Source organism: Talpa occidentalis, unplaced genomic scaffold (assembly GCF_014898055.3).
Source record: "Talpa occidentalis isolate TD23 unplaced genomic scaffold, MPIMG_talOcc4v2.1 talOcc4.6, whole genome shotgun sequence".
Taxonomy (NCBI): domain Eukaryota; kingdom Metazoa; phylum Chordata; class Mammalia; order Eulipotyphla; family Talpidae; genus Talpa; species Talpa occidentalis.
Window position 1 is genome coordinate 88,424,843 of NW_023604972.1, and position 14,363 is coordinate 88,439,205.

The 14,363-nt window shown below is 43.2% G+C and overlaps 1 long non-coding RNA gene across 6 annotated transcripts in view; it reads left to right on the plus strand.

The window, feature by feature from the left end:
• Positions 1–686: 686 nt before the first annotated feature.
• LOC119260786 (uncharacterized) overlaps positions 687–14,363 on the plus strand; it is a 130,440-nt gene continuing 116,763 nt past the window's right edge. Inside the window, exons 1-6 of one of the 6 annotated variants that reach the window (XR_005128814.2) lie at positions 687–926; positions 1,961–2,016; positions 2,679–2,801; positions 8,493–8,665; positions 11,352–11,490; positions 12,345–12,628. This is a non-coding gene — a long non-coding RNA (uncharacterized LOC119260786). Of the gene's footprint in view, positions 927–1,960; positions 2,017–2,678; positions 2,802–7,731; positions 7,959–8,492; positions 8,939–11,351; positions 11,491–12,344; positions 12,629–14,363 lie in introns of those variants that run through there. The other 5 variants (XR_008549171.1, XR_005128815.2, XR_008549169.1 and 2 more) reach the window with 5 other exon arrangements.

The window sequence follows — 14,363 nt, forward strand, 5'->3', positions numbered from 1 at the left end:
GAGAAGTGGAAATGCCGGTAAGGGGCCTGAATTGACTAACGTGTTAACATAGGAACCAGAGCTCCTCTTCCACTTTCAATTCCATGGGGCTCCCCCTCCTCCAGTATTTATAAGCACTCTGCTAATCTGAGAGAGAAGTGAGGGGTTGGGGGCACCAGGACTGCTAATGAAAGGATTAAAACACTGCTGAACTGCACACCTACCCACTCTCGCCTAGAGCTGTTGACCCTCCTTCCATGAGCTGTGGCCTCCAGGGCAGCATTAACACAGGGATTGAACGTGAGGGTGGGTAATGAAGGCCCACAGAGGGGGAAAAAGAAACAACCCCAAACTCGGCTGCTAATCACGGCTGGCAGCTGAAAACACTCCAAAGCTGGCTGACTCAGAGCAAAGGCCTAGTTTAATCAGGCTCTGAGGGGAAATGTACCAGGAGCCTCTGAGTCCAGCCGGGTGGGTCACCGCAGGCCTGCCTGGGAAATGCATTGCTGAGTAATGTTCACATACCTCATCTTCCCTGATTCTTCTTTCCCACCTGAAGTGAGGCCAAGCTGCTCACCCAGAAGAGCCAACTGTCCCTCTGTCACTTAATTCCCCAAATCTCTCACTCCCAGACTATGAGATCATCCTGTTGAATGACAGTTAGCATCACAAAGGAAGGCATAACCCTTCCTAGTAACTGCTCTAAAACTATGATAGCAAGTCACATTCCTGGCAATGAAGCGGTAGAAACTCCTGGTGTATCCCCCTGTACCCCAGGGGGACACATGTAACCATGAAGATATGAGAGAATTAAAGTGATCTTCAGTTTCAGTTTCAAATGCCAAAGACTTTGTTTCTCTCCGGAAGGAGTGGACAAAATGTCATTTCCAGTTTAGATGAGCATACTCCTTTCTTTGACACAGGTCACAAGGAATTTCTTTGCTCAGGTAACAAGGCATTTAACAGCAGGGCTTTGTATGCTAGGGTTTGTGAAAGAAATTAAAGAGAAAAACAGCAAGGAGCATCTGTCAGGCCCTCTGCAAAGAACTTTGTATCTCATTTAATCTTCAGGAAGCCCTACTAGATATTATTACCTCATTTCATAGATGAAGAAACTGAAGAGGTTTATCTTCAGAGAGGTCAATTTACTTGTCCATGGATGTGATACCAGGGATTGGGGGAGTCTAGGGTACTGATGTCAGGGTTCATGTTTTTAACTCAGTCTCTGGATGTTGCTGGCCTTAAAGGTAGCCGTGTGAGTGTGTGTATGAGTGCATTTTTCAGGAGAGGTTGTCTGGTTGTCAGCACTATTGCTACAACAGAATATCAAAGGGGCCTCTGAGCAAAAAAAAAATATATATGTGTGTAACATTATGTTACATGTTATAAATGCATGCATAAATGCACATATACATTTGTGTGTGTTTGGGCTTTTTGGGTTTTTGTTTTGTTTTTCAGTAATCCCTCCCTGGCCAGCTTCACGCTTTGTGTTTTTTCATTCATATATAACAGCAGAACTTACTGTAGACAGCAGAGGGCGCTCAGAGTCACTGTTTTTGAAAGAGACTTTCGTATCTTCTGTTGCTATAATTCACAGGAAACAGTTCCATAGTTCAGGCTAGATAGGAATGGCAGCCATAGGTAGACCTTAGGAGAGATTAATTGCCTTCGGGTGGATTAAGAATCATCCATTATTGAAAGGATGTTTTGAGAATAGAGAAAACAGCGAGGCCAATCCTCTGCAGGTAGGACAGCACACAGGAGTGTGGGTACATGCTGATGTTTCATGAGAACATATCCAATTCAACTCCTTATTCAAGAAAATAGCATTTGTCTCCCTTAAGAAAAAGTTTCCTTCTAAATTAAGAAGGAAGAAATCCTACAATGAGCTAATTGCCTTCATTTACTGAAATCACATTGGTGTGTGATGGTCAAGTGAAAAGAATTAGGCCCTTAATGATTTCTGTTGTCTTTCTACCAGTCTCAGATTCCTCAAATGATAACAACCTGACTACCTCTTCTTGTATCATCAGGAAGGTACTCGCTCTTGGAATTTTCTCCATTAAGTAAGATTTATTGAATCAGATGTTGGTGTCTTGATGTATTTATCACTGTCCCTTTTAGGAATAGGTAGGGCCAAGACCAAGTTTTCATTATCACACACCTGTGAGCTGCATGGGCACTTCAGAGAATAATCATTATCAGCGGTACGGGGTTGGGATTCTGAGAAGGGCATCCCTGACAGACCCCCCCAGAGAAGGATGGTGGCAGGGACCCTTCTTTGCAGCACAGGATGACTTGCTCATGAGTATTCCATAGATAACTCTTGTGAGTCACCAAAAGTACCTGCAGGAGATGCTGCAACTGGACAGCCTGCAACAACTGACGGAAGTTAAAAAGGCAAATCGTTAATTTCTCTAAATGTGCCCTGTTGAGTTGGTAGGGCTTGGGCACGCCCCTTCAGGGACACGGGTACTGAAAAAAAGGCTTGGGGGGAATTCTATAGCAAATGTTATCCCCCACGTGTTTTCTGTGATTTATCTCACATATAACCCAAACACCTGCTGAAGCAACTAGGCATCTGGAGTTGAGTGCCCGCTGTTTCTCTTTACCTGTAATTGCAGGCTTTTCATCACATGCGGATATTGGAGGTGGGGGGGAGGGGTCACCTGAATGTAATGTTCTACTGCACTGCCCAGGTGGAGGTCATGCTGCTAGGACATACCACCTACATCTCAAGGAAAGCATCAGTATGACGGTCACTCAAGCAGGAACTGTCTCGACAGCGTGGAGACCAGAGAAGCGAAGCAGAGAACCAACTGGTATGGATGGCAGTTCTGAACTGCTAATGTTCTTGCCTTCTTACCTCCTAGAGTCAAAATTTTGAACTTAGTAGCCTAAGGAGCTGGCCCCAAAGTACACACTTTTCATTCATATGGACTATTTGGATCTGTTTTCTAAATCTTTTTTTCTACTTCAAGTCTTCTCAATTCTGGACCTCCCCTGGTGACGCAGGTGGTTGAGCGCCACGCTGTGAAGCTGTCTACAGCCTGAAGTGCCGGTTCAATCCTCGCCAGCCGGCGAGGGTCCCACATGGTGCGGCAGACCTCTCCTGTCTCTCCCGCTGCTCCCCTCAGCAGTGTGTTTCGTCAGTCTGCCTGTTCTGTTCCCCTCTCTGTCTCTGGTGAATCCTCTCACCCTCCCGCGCATCTGGCCTATACCCCGGTTATTCTATAAAATAAATACATCTTTAAAAACACAAAAAAAACAAATCCTCTCAATTCCACATTTCACCTCACAAGTGTTGACATGACTTTATAAGTTATTTCACTGTGTTGTAATTATGTTATATGCAAACCCATGAAGGAAGCAAAGATACCCAGCTCACTAAGTCCAGACAGAAATCTCCTAACTCCATTTTGAAGCTTCAGAGAAATAGATAAAGGGAGTCTCGGTGTCCCTGAACTAGTCCTGGCCAGCAATCTGCACTGGCGGACATTGAGTACAATTTTGCCTTCTGTTCATATTTCAGTAAAGTAATGCCTTATATATTTTTTCCTCCTTTAAATCTACTTCCTCTTTTTCCTTTTTCTGTTCTTCTATTTTGTGTCTTTATTTTGTTAGCGCTTCTCCCTTTGTAAAAAATATTTTCGGTCCCTTTTTTTGGGTTCTTTGGTGACGGAGTTTGGCTTCCTGTGTCCTCGTTCTTTCACTCACTGACTCAGAATGGAGGCTGCTTTACTGGAACTTAGGAGAAGCCAGAGGCTTACTTTCAGTCCCGCTTTCCCTCTAACATAGAACTCTTATTGCAACAGAGAACACCTGGATAAGTAGAGTTGGGAAAGCAAACAACAAGCTAAAGGCATTTTCTTTACCAGCTGCTGTTAGGGGATATTCTGTAGAAAGGTAGCAGGTCACTTGCTCCCCAAATATCTTCCCTGCCAGTATCTTGCACAGCTTATTCTGTCTTTGACATAAGTCAAGACCCTCAAAGTAAGGTAGTGGCAAGATTAACAAACTAAAACTGCTTTTTACCGCAAACCAACATAGAATTCAACTTCTCCAGTGTTCAACAGAGAACATTTAGCAAGTATCCATTTTTGCATGGAAAATAGGATAGATTGAAAATAATGAAATGTGCAAGTTTGACATTTCCAGAGATGATAGTCGGACACCTAACAAATTTGAACTTAAGATCTAGTCTGAAAGCCCAACTCTAGGGCTAGATCTCTCATTCTCTATTATACCTTGGAAGATTTTTTTTTTAAGATTTATTTATGATTACAAGAACTGGGGTACAGGCCAGAGGTATGGGGAGAGGGTGAGAGGATCCACCAGAAACAGAGCGGTGAACAGAACAGGCAGATAGACCAAAGTACACTTGCTGAGGGGAGTAGCAGGCGAGTCAGGAGAGGTCTGCTGCACCATGTGAGAAGCTCCCTGGCTGGGGCTGGAACTCGTGCTGCAGAGGCTGCAGACAGCTTCACAGCGCTGTGCTCAACCTCTTGTGCCACCAGGGAGGCCCCCTTGGAAGATTATCACAAAAGTAATAATATAATTCCATCACTTCCATGTTTATTGTTTTAAGCTGAGGCAACCAAATAGTGCTCATCCATAACCATGAGAGGACTGTTTATTTTTTAAGTTGATCCCATTTTCCCATTTTCAGAAATTGATCAATGAATGCAGCAATTTGGTCAGACCTCTGACTATGTGGTGTCAAAGATAGCATGCATGTGAGATTATGGAAGATTGTACGCCTAGTGAAGTCAACTATGGGGAGAGAAAGAACCACGATACCTATTATGACTCAGTTGACAACACTTTTAGGTAAAATCCACACTGTTTGGAAAGCACTGCTTCATCCCTGATGTCAGAACCTCCAAAAGCACATAAAAAAGTACAAGATGCCAGTCCATGATGAGCTCGTCTAGGGTAATTTTGGATGCCTTGGTGATAATGATGAGATGTCATTTTTTTCACCTTGTCCATCAGACTTCCTGTCCAAAAGAATATGTGGCACAGCAGATTGAGCACAGTGCTGTGAGTCTGTCCATAGCCTCCACGTCGCCAGTTTGATTCCTGGCAGGCCAGGGAGATTCCCACATGGCATGGCAGACCCCTCCTGTCTTGCCCGCTGCTTTCCTCAGCAGTGTATTTCAGTCAGTCGGCCTGTTCTGCTCCCCACTCTGTCTCTGGTGAATTCTCTCACCCTCCCACGCCTCCAGCCTGTACCCCAGCTCTTGTATAAATAAATCTATAAATCTATAAATCAATCAATCAATAAATAAATAAGGCCAGCTAAAAGTTGTGAGTCCACAATTGGATTTGTTCCAATCAGATCCACAGAGCCACACCAGGCTTCTAAGGAAATGTTGCCATTGATGGTGTCAGCAGCGTAGAAGTTTGTTTCCCATTCTTTTCAGTCACTGGGCTAGCATGGTTCAGATTTTGAGAAATTTAACCTGCATGCAAATATGTGACTAGCTTTCCTGGCAACCTGTCATTCAACAAAGAATAGGAAATGAAAACCATCATTATCACCACAAGGTTCCTTTTACACAAGTTTCCATAGCTTAGAGAGGTACCTTTGCTGCTTACTCCCTCTCCTGTTTTCCTCATCTGTACTGCTTTGTATCACCTCAAGATGAAGGAGAAGGGGAACTGCTTGTCCAAGTGGTGAAAGTTCTCAGGAAAGAACTGAGGCTCCTTTTAAGGGTACCCCTAAGATTTGACACCCTCTCATTTGCCCCTAAACACTGAGCCCAGAAACCACTGCACTAATTACAATCATTTGCATACTAAATATATCAAAGTCCCAGAAAGTCTCAAGAAGACCAATTTGATACAAATTTATTACAGTAACCTCAGCAGCCCCTAAGATCTAGGACCATGGTGTAATGTACTTCTGTGCAAATTTGTACCCCAACTAAGGACACTTGGCAGAGGTGCTATATGAAAGCAAAAATCCTAAGCTGCTTTCTACTATAGGGAACCCTTTTCCTAATTCACCCAAACCTATTGTGTGAACAAGTGGGGGCTGTGGGGAGTCACCCTGATGCCTTCTGCTTGATGGTAAAAATTCAGAACATGCTATTTCCTTTCTCAAAATGAGTTCAAGTTTGCCCTGTCACACTGAGAATCAACTCCAAAGTCCACAAGGTAACTTTGGCCCCAATGATGTCAGCAACCTCATACACATGCCCTGCTTGCATTATTCCTGCCACAGAGGACTTCTTCCTGTGCCCTAAAGCCCCCCAGTTCCTGCTTCAGGGCCTTTGCCCCAGCTGGTGTCTCTACTAGCTCCCTCACTTCTTTCAGATAGCTGATTAAATGTCTCCTCCTCAGAGGGGCCTTCCCTGACCACCTCGTACAGATCACACCTCCATTCTTTTCTTTATTCAGTCACTCACTGCCTGAATTTTATATTTACTTGTACATTATTTGTCTTTTCTCTTGAACTGAGGTTGGCAACTATAGCCTGAGTGCCAAATCACACTTGCTGTGTGGTTTTTTTGTAAATAAAATTATATTGGGATAGCATCACTCTCATTCATTGACATACTGTCTTTGGCTGCTCTTACACTATAACTGAGGGCTCAGGAGTTGTAGTAGAGACAGCAGATTTTGCAAAGCCAAATAAAAATATTTATTACCTGGCCTTTTACAGAAAAATCTTGCTATTTTCTATAGAATGCTCTAGAATATAAGCCCTATGAAGACTGGGGTTTTGTCTCTTGCTTGCTGCTGTATATCCTGCATTTAGAGTCTGCCTTGCACGTAGTAGGTACTTAGTAAGTATTTATTAAATGACCAAGCATATGGATAAGTGATTATACAAATGTATCTAGAAATTTGTGGTTTTAATTCAGCAATTATTAAGACCCAACTTAATAACTGGCCAGATGTTGGCCTCTGTGTAGGGGACACCACAATGATGAGAGACCAATAAGTTCAGGCACTGTGAAGAATATGATGTGACAGGTTAGTGTCAGATGCTGCGGGAGCCTCAAGGAGAAATATTGGACAAAGCATCCAATGATGGTGACCCCTAAGGACTGAGCTCTCCAAGTAAAGACAAATGTGGGGGCAGTGAGTAAAATGAGCTTTGGTCAGAGTTAGTTATCTGGGGAACAACAGGTTGCTCACTATGAATGTTGTTTGAAGGAATGGAACAAGTTCTTCCTGCGTTTGACTAATCACTCGCCTCATCTTTCTGACTTCTACTTCCTTGCCTATCATTTAAAATTTGGAGGAAAATAATGACTCTTCACAAAAAGGCTATTCATTTTTTGATGTTGTTGTTGATGTCTTCAGCCCAAGCCAAACACATAAAATGCATTTTTTGAAGGAAGTTCTGGGATGCATTAGATCAGGTTTCTCAATCTAGGCCCTGGTGACAGTCTGGACCCAATAATTCTTTGTTTTGGGGGGCATCCTATACATTGTAGGACATTTAGTAGCAACCCTGGCCTCTGTCCACTAGATACTATTAACACTCCCCCAGTCTGACAACCAAAAATGTCTCCAGATATTATCAGACATCCCCTGGGTGAGGTCAAACATTCCTTTTGAGATCCACTTAATTAGGTAGTGCCCATAAAACACGCTGGGCAACTTCAGGATGAAATATATCAATAACCTACAAATTCCAGGCAAAGGGGCTATTGAAAGCCTAAGTGATTCCATCTTCTGCTATCTCTGGATTTCTTTTACTCCTAAAATCAGACTTTTACTCCTTTTCATCTTCAGGTGATCACCCAACATGATTATGACAAGTAACTAAAGAATTTGAAGAATAAACCTCAGCTACTTCTTACTTGGTTACCCAAGTGCTATCTTTCCCACTCATGGAGTGTGTGCTATCGGGAAAAATCCCAAGTTCCACACGGAAAAATTGCAAGTTCAGTATGCACTAGGACAACAGAGTCTTGTTCGATAATAAAAAGGAATAAGCTATTGATAATGCAACAGCAAAGGTGAATCTCAAAGTCAGGCTGTTGAGGGAGAGAAGATAGTTTCAAAAGTTTACACACTGCCTGATTCCATTGCTATGGCTTTCTAGAAAAATGGCAAAACTATATGGGGAGCAGATTAGCAGTTACAAGGGTGGGAGCAGAGGAGAATGTAACTACAAAGGGATGTGATGGGAATCTTGGGGGGCAATGGAAATGTTATATATCCTGATTGTGGTGGCGGTAACATGAATTGGTACAGGGATCTATAACACTCACAGGTGTGCACACCAAAATTCTTCTTGGTATGCAGTGTGAATCACAAAAAAAAAAAAAAAAAAAAGTTGTTCCTGAAGAGTACAATGGATCTTTGCTTCTTAGATGTCTTCTTCCAACCGCAATAAAGCGTTTAAAGCCATATTTTAAAAAATGTACCAGACAACGAAGCTTTGACCATCCCTGGTAATAGGAGGGCTGGGGACAGGAGAGAGTAGATATTCTGGAACTACATGAAGAGCGTTAGCTTCCTTGCTTCAATTCCTCTTTCACTTTCCACAGAACAAGGTGATCTTCACTTCCCAATCCAAGGTTGCCAAATTTCACTCCAGAATGAGTTGGCAGAAGGAAGAAAATGCTTTCAGAACTTTGATGTATATGGAAGCAGATTTGCCCACGTACTTTGAGGCATGTGCATGATCACAGCATTGAATCGCTATGACACTCTTCTGCAGGTGAGAAGGACTCATCCAAGTGATAAATGCGAGTCTAAGGAATGTGCAGCTAGTTTTCTAAGACTGAAGGCAAGAGAAGGCAAAGAAAGCATCAGGCAATGATAGAAAATTTATTCTAAGGGAAATTCATATCCTGTGTTATTATTCATATGAATATTATCACCAAGTTTATGTATATATGAAATAATCCATATTCTGGGTACTTTTTCCTTCCCCTAAATATCTAGTCATCTAATGATGATGATCATGGAGCCTGTGAGGGTATGTATGGGAAGATAGAGGTAACCTCTACCTAAAATTGTACCCCATAAGTATACAATTCAGGAGAATGTTTGGCATTCCTTCTTTGGGGGGATGGGGGAATGGGGATTACAGGTTTATTTTACAGAACAATGTTGCTCATTTGCTTATACAATGCTAATAGTAAGCTATAGGGTTCTCATTGAAGAAAAGAAGGTGCTTGACTTCTCAGAGAATGACAACAGAAAGAATCATAGTGTCATCCACCTGGTATTCATCCTGAATGAGCTGTGCAAAGCACGAGTGATGTCACAATCTCAAACATCATACATCTTTCTCTTAGCCTCACCAACCTACATTTCCAGCAACATAAATTCAGACAACTGAGGCATCTCCAATTTTATTTCACAGGTGATAGTACATAAAGCATCCTAGGAGTTGTTGATTATTTTCCCATTCAGCTAATGGGAAATGAGGTCAAAGTGACAGTCCCTCTGTTTCTGTAAGGTGGGGGGATGGGGTGGTGGCAGAAGTGAGAAATGTGCTGTGGAAGGATCTGCTCATGACTACAGATAATTTTAAAAGCAGAGTCTTGACCTTTTCAGTAGCCTTTTGCATCTTTTATTTGTTCCTCACACTGCTGTCCCATGACCCTATGATGGGGTCAGTCTATCCTGGGTCCCAGGATTTCCAGAGTTGCAAAATATATGGATGAGTCCATCACCTGGAATAGAACTCAGTACAACAGCACAGTGCACGATGCCTGCCTTGACACCTGAATTCTCTTGGACATACACAACTTCTCACAATTCTTCCCTGAAACTAATAACCCATATGTCCACTCAACCCAGTGGTAAGAGCTCAAGCAGAGGGCAGGGTGATCCCATTGGTTAGGTAACTCTAAGGGACTGGTTTGAGGTTCACCCAGCTTCTGACTTCAATGCCAGACAGCAAAGTCCCGTGATGTAATAGCCAGAGCCTTCCTTCTCATCCACACAGCCCCCTCAAAGTGGCTTCTTTGGGAAACCAGGGGGGATGCATTATCTGAAGCATCTAAGGGTCTGTGCTGTAAGGACCAGAGATGATGTTAGTGCTCAGCAGAGGAACCACTTGGTGAAGAGTGTGCCCTTGGGGTTAAATGAAATTTGAAAATTTAGCCCCTCATTCTGCTTCAATGCAGATTGTTACCACAACAGTACACACATTCTCTGGCACTTAATTTAAGGGAAATGAATTTAGCAAAGTACATTAATACTGAAGGTAGCCAATTAAGGTCTTTTATTTTGTTTTATAATATTTCACTGGGTGGGGGCATCACCAGCTTAAATTTTGCATAGAGGACTTCTTCCTCTGATCATGTCAAGGCTGTGAGTTTGTTTTATGACTTCAGCTGTGTCAAGAAAGACAGGTTCCAAGTTTAACCTGGGGCAAAATAAAAGGCAGGTCAGCCTGTCACCATTTTACCCCCTGGTAATTTTACTCATTTATTACAGACACCACAGGGCTTAGGGGTTAAACGTTCTCCTCTTCAGATTTCTCACCAACCAAATCGATTAACTCAGCTTCAAACCTGACACTTGATCTCAAGTGGCAGAAAGATATGTTTCAGAGCTAACATTATTTATGTTATTGGCATGCCTGAGTTATATAAATGCCTGAATAGTGTGAACTCTGGGAAGAAATAAAATTTACAGACTTTCACTCTTCCCAAGACAAATGCATGAGTGCCTTAGCCAAATCACTTGTAACTTCTTCCAAGTAATTTCATGGTAATTTTACTATGGAGAAGAAGTAGAAGGCAATGTCATAGGAACTTCTCTTTTATCTCACTCATCTATCTCTTCTCACACTTGGAGTGACAGGAACAGAGAATGAGGATGGAAATGGCATGATTGATACACAGACAAAATCTCACCAGTGGTTAAGACTTTCAGGGGAAATTTAGACCACAGGCTCAGCTTCCCAGTGCTCACTACCCTTTGGAGAAGTTCTGTTTTTAAAAATAAAAATGCAACATTTGAAAGTTTCAAATAGAATATAAGAGATGAACGGCATTTCTCTCCGTCGAAGGTGATGCTTAATAGCAGAATTCAGTTCCTAGAGGACTGACAATTCCAAATGTGTGATTGTCACAGAGAAGAAAAGGAGGTGGAGATGTTAAAAAAGGTCCCTTCTTAAGACTGTGAAGCCAGCTGTGACACATTCCCTAATATTACTGGGGCCTCCATAGCTATGTGTGCTTAAATCACCAGGGGTCTTTTCCTATTCCAATCTCTGACACCTGTCTCCAGACTAATCCTTCTAAACAGCTGCCTAAATCATGTCATGTCTTGCCTTTAGTGACTCCCCAAGGCCTCCAAAAATGTCAGTTACACACTAGCCTGATCTTTATATTATGCAAGAATTTGGCTGCCAGTGACGTTTGATCTTCCTCCATCTCCAACAGGAATCTGCTGTTCCTGTAAATAGTCCCTGCGCCTCTTTCTGTTTGCTCACCTGTATGGCTTTACCTGTGATAGGCTCCATTCTCCTCTCCTGGAACAAACTTCTGCCCCCTTTCCTCCTTCTCAACCATTAACCTGAAGGTAGGAGTTGAATTTGAGAAGTGTGGGATCTGGAACTAGTTGGATCTGGGTTAAATTGTAGTTTACTATTTGTTTGTTGTGTCTCTGGGTAAGTGTGCAATCTTCTCTGAACCTTACCTTTCTTGTCTATAAAATGAGAATGTTCACACCAGGTTCATGGTAGATGCTCAAAAGTTAATTTCTTTTTTCTGCATGCCTAATCAATTCCTCACCCTTCCAAGCTTCTAAATCAACTGATTTCTATCAAATGGGTCATGAAATAGGATTTACATGTGAGTATAAGTCTAAGGGCAGTAGGGTCGTCATCAAGGAATGGGCTAGGTGGGGACTGTAGATGTGACAAGGCCCTGTCAGGACAAAGCTTAAAGGCCAAGGAGCATGGTTTATTATCTGCCTGTGACACAATGAAACTTCAATTTCAAGGGAGTAGATCCCAATATAAGCACTGGAAAAGCGCCAACCACTTCATGCATGGGAAATTATAGTTTTGCCATGACTCACTATTAGATAGTTGAAAGTTCCTGAATAACATATTTTCATAATTCCCCCAAAATTCACAAAAGATGCCAATTAACAGATTCAGTTCCTTGACATTTGAATCTTAATTTTTAAAAAAGCAGATGCATTAGAGGTATTTATGATCACTCAGCCTCTTTGAAACACATTAACCCACCAACAGACCTCCAGTTTGGAAGGTAATTGGTCACATGGCCAAAGCCTTCTTTGGGCACATCTGTTTGGTGCAGGGATGGATACCCAACCAAAAGGGAATCACTCCTATAGTCTGGAGAGTAACAACTTATGTCCTAGTACAAAAAGATGAGCTGAGTCAATCAGATTCCTTGTCTTTCTAGAGCTGGAACTAGGAAACACAGAAGGAATGAGCCTCCAGCAACAGGAGTAGAAGCTGTAAAAATACCCTAAGGGAAAGTCGGAGACATGGCAAGCAAAAGTCATGAGCAAGCCAGAGTTAAGAAAGTTTAGAAGCCTCTAACAAGCAGAATCAGCCAGTTAGTGGAGAGAGGAGAACTGAGCAAGGAGAAACAAGAAGACCTGAGTAAGAGAGAATAACGGGTTGCTGGGCTGGCTGGTTCCTCAGGCTGCCTCAGGCCTTAAAGCAATCTCAGTTCCTACAATAAAATCCCCTTGTATAAAGATAACTTACATCAGTATTCCTTATAAACCAAAGAACCTAATTTAAACAGTAAAAAGGAGTAGTGACATATATTACTAGAAAAATAAACACACCTACTCTGAATACATACACTGTTGCACAAGTCACAAAACCAGTAGGACCACGAGGTCCATCTGTTTTTGGGAAGACACATGGTACAGGGTGAGATTGCCTTCACAGACAGACTAACATCTCAGAGCACAGAGAGGAAGGCACCTCATATTGCTTTGCCTTCTTTTTTTAAGATTTATTTATTTATACAAGAACTGGGGCACAGGCCAGAGATGCGGGAGGGTGAGAGAATTCACCAGAGACAGAGCGGGGAGCAGAACAGGCAGACGGACCAAAAACACTGCTAAGGGAAGCAGAAGGTGCAACAGGAGAGGTCTGCCACCCCATGTGGGAATCTCCCTGGCCGGTCGGGAATCGAACCCGCACTGCAGTGCCTGTGGACAGCTTCACAGTGCTGTGCGCAACCCGCTGTGCCACCGGGGAGGCCCCTGCTTCACCTTCTAAGGGAACCATCACAGTCTGACACTTCAAAAATATTTCACCCTGCTTTGAGAACTCAGATAATCCCTGGTGGGAGAGGCAGTGGTAGAGAAAGCTCTCACTGGCAATGGGAAGATGTGCCCCCGTGCCTCGTGACTGGTGTACACTCACTAGTCCTGCGACCCGAAGCACTCATCCCATTTCTCTGAACCTCAGTTTCCTCCTGTGTGAGAGGTGATTACTAAAATGACTTTTATAATTAATAATACAGAAAACTTCTAATGAATTTCTTCCAATTATATTAGGGAGAAAAAAAAAAAAAAGACAGTCCAAAGGGAAGGAAAGACTGGATGGCCAGCCAAGGACATCTGCGTTTCAGCTCTGATGCTCACGGCAGCACCAGCTTGGGCAGTGCCGGCAACTACCTGGGTCTCACCCATAAAACGGGAGGATTGGTTTGGGTCTCATCCAATGGACATTTTCATGCCAAATCCTATAATTTTAAGATCTCTAAACATCGCCAACCTGTAAAAGGGAGCTGAAGCCTAAGACTGTTACAGGTGGTTTTCCCTGAGGGGTTGCTGGTGAGGATTGATAGCCCCAGGTGATAAGAAACAGAAGGGACTGCAGAAGCAGCCCCCCCAGGGTTCAGTGTTTGGGATTCAGTTTGGGGAATTTCAGCATTTTCAAATATTCAGTGATTCCAGGGTCAGCAATTTTTGCCCCCCACCATGCTGATCTTTCAGAAGGCTGCTGGGGGCCTCTGAAGGACATGGAGAGGCTTCCAGCAGTCAATCTCAGAGAAAAAAAGTTTGGAGGCTTTGCAGGTAACCAAGCGACTGACACTGTTCCCAGCTTTGCTGCTGTGACAGCCTGGAAGGGAAGGCAGAGACCTGGAGCCCAGCTCCTCACTGAGCTGCGTGAGTGTGGCCGTTTGTCTGGTTGTTTGGTTGCTACAGCTGCTGTTTAGTGTTGTTTGTCTGGTGCTGCGCTGGCGCAGCTCCCGTGAGCAGCTCCTGTTGTGTCTTCTGCTACCTTCGTAAGTTGGATCCCGGCCTACAGTCTGGCTTCCAGGTCCACAGAGGCAGGAAGACACTATCTTGGGAGCTGTTTGTATTTAGGACTTGGAAACACAGGACACTGCTTCGGCTGAGGTAAACAGCCATTTTTTGGCTCAGTGACTCTATTTTCCCTGGTTTGTTAAATA